Here is a 3,185-nt window from a genome sequence, read left to right as displayed (position 1 = left end):
TGAGATGGTAAATGAAAACGATTAGTCCCACACGAGGTTTGGGAATAAGTGATTGTCTGATAATGAGCAAGGAATATACGTCTTTCTGCTAAAGAGGATCTATTAAACTCATAATTCATTAGATCCTTGTTATCAATGCCAACTAGGTATCATAAGTAAATGGATCCCGGTTGTTCAATCCTTTGATAACCAAGGTCATTCTTTGCTAAAGAGAAATGATCACTATGAGTCAGACTCAATAGAATTGGATCCATTCCAAATAGCGAGAATTAGGATTCTTGATCCCTCTCAATCTCTCTTTCAATTCGAGGATCCAGAGAGGTGTTTTCATAGTCATCTCCGAATATTTGCCATCTCGGAATATTTTCGATTTCATTTTTCTATGATATGTCTTTCTATATGAAAATTGGTTATTTACGATGTACGATGATCCCTGTTAAGCATCCATGGCTGAATGGTTAAAGCGCCCAACTCATAATTGGTAAATTTGCGGGTTCAATTCCTGCTGGATGCACACGAACGGGAACATTCCATAAGTCTATTGGAACTGGCTCTCTATCCATGGAATCTCATCCATCATCCATACATAACGAATTGGTATGGTATATTCATACCATAACATAAGAACAATAAGAACTCGAATTCTTATCGATACTGGAACTCAGAGCATAGGAGGGAAAGTCGATTTATGGATGGAATCAAATACGCAGTATTTACAGAAAAAAGTCTTCGTTTATTGGGAAAGAATCAATATACTTTTAATGTCGAATCGGGATTCACTAAGACAGAAATAAAGCATTGGGTCGAACTCTTCTTTGGTGTTAAGGTGGTAGCTGTGAATAGCCATCGACTACCTGGAAAAGGTAGAAGAATAGGACCTATTCTGGGCCATACAATGCATTACAGACGTATGATCATTACCCTTCAACCGGGTTATTCTATTCCACTTCTAGATAGAGAAAAAAACTAAAGGAGAATACTTAATAATACGGCGAAACATTTATACAAAACACCTATCCCGAGCACACGCAAGGGAACCGTAGACAGGCAAGTGAAATCCAATCCACGAAATAATTTGATCCATGGACGGCACCGTTGTGGTAAAGGTCGTAATTCCAGAGGAATCATTACCGCAAGGCATAGAGGGGGAGGTCATAAGCGCCTATACCGTAAAATAGATTTTCGACGGAATCAAAAAGACATATCTGGTAGAATCGTAACCATAGAATACGACCCTAATCGAAATGCATACATTTGTCTCATACACTATGGGGATGGTGAGAAGAGATATATTTTACATCCCAGAGGGGCTATAATTGGAGATACTATTGTTTCTGGTACAAAAGTTCCTATATCAATGGGAAATGCCCTACCTTTGAGTGCGGTTTGAACTATTGATTTACGTAATTGGAAGTAACCAATTAGGTTTACGACGAAACCTAGAAATCGATCACTGATCCAATTTGACTACCTCTACGGGATAGACCTCAACAGAAAACTGTTGAGTAACGGCAGCAAGTGATTGAGTTCAGTAGTTCCTCATAGAAAATTATTGGCTCTAGAGATATGGTAATATGGAGAAGACAAAATTGTTTGAAGCACGCACAGAACCGGAAGCGCCCCTTGTTTCAAAGAGAGGAGGACGGGTTATTCACATTTAATTTGATGGTCAGAGGCAAATTGAAAGCTAAGCAGTGGTAATTAAGACCCCCGGGGGAAAATAGGGATGTCTCCTACGTTACCCATAATATGTGGAAGTATCGACGTAATTTCATAGAGTCATTCGATCTGAATGCTACATGAAGAACATAAGCCAGATGACGGAACGCAGAGACCTAGGATGTAGAAGATCATAACATGAGCGATTCGGCAGATTTGGATTCCTTTCCTATATATCCACTCATGTGGTACTTCATCATATGATTCATATAAGATCCATCTGTCTAGAGATCGTCATATACATCTAGAAAGCCGTATGCTTTGGAAGAAGCTTGTACAGTTTGGGAAGGGGTTTTTTGAGAGAAAAGAAGAATCTACTTCAACCGATATGCCCTTAGGCACGGCCATGCATAACATAGAAATCACACGTGGAAGGGGTGGGCAATTAGCTAGAGCAGCAGGTGCTGTAGCGAAACTCATTGCAAAAGAGGGTAAATCGGCCACTTTAAGATTACCATCTGGGGAGGTCCGTTTAGTATCCCAAAACTGCTTAGCAACAGTCGGACAAGTGGGTAATGTTGGGGTGAACCAAAAAAGTTTGGGTAGAGCCGGATCTAAGTGTTGGCTAGGTAAACGCCCCGTAGTAAGAGGGGTAGTTATGAACCCTGTGGACCACCCCCATGGGGGCGGTGAAGGGAAAGCTCCCATTGGTAGAAAAAAACCCACAACCCCTTGGGGTTATCCTGCGCTTGGAAGAAGAACTAGGAAAAGGAAAAAATATAGCGATAGTTTTATTCTTCGTCGCCGTAAGTAAATACGTAACTAGGAATATGGAAAATTGCATTTTTGGAATTTGCAATAATGCGATGGGCGAACGACGGGAATTGAACCCGCGCATGGTGGATTCACAATCCACTGCCTTGATCCACTTGGCTACATCCGCCCCTTATCCAGCTAAAGGATTTTTTTCTTTTTTCCATTGATCATTATTCTATTTATTCTGACCTCCGTACTTCGATCGAGATATTGGACATAGAATGCCACTCTTTAAAAAGGAAAAAAGGAGTAATCAGCTGTGACACGAAAAAAAACGAATCCTTTTGTAGCTCATCATTTATTGGCAAAGATAGAAAAGGTCAATATGAAGGAGGAGAAAGAAACAATAGTAACGTGGTCCCGGGCATCTAGCATTCTACCCACAATGGTTGGCCATACAATCGCGATTCATAATGGAAAGGAACATATACCTATTTACATAACAAATCCTATGGTAGGTCGCAAATTGGGGGAATTCGTGCCTACTCGGCATTTCACGAGTTATGAAAATGCAAGAAAGGATACTAAATCTCGTCGTTAACTGAATTCTGAATAGAAAGATTAAGAAGAAAAAAAGATTCAAAATAAAGTAAAGGTAGGCGGGGAATAACCTTATTTATGACAAGTTTCAAACTAGTAAAGTATATCCCTAGGATAAAGAAGAAGAAAAGTGGGCTAAGGAAACTCGCAAGGAAAGTTCCAACCGATCG

The sequence above is a fragment of the Triticum urartu genome, unplaced genomic scaffold, assembly GCF_056163025.1.
Source record: "Triticum urartu cultivar PI428250 unplaced genomic scaffold, HENAU_Tu73 scaffold2, whole genome shotgun sequence".
Lineage (NCBI taxonomy): Eukaryota > Viridiplantae > Streptophyta > Magnoliopsida > Poales > Poaceae > Triticum > Triticum urartu.
This window is presented reverse-complemented; position numbering follows the sequence as displayed.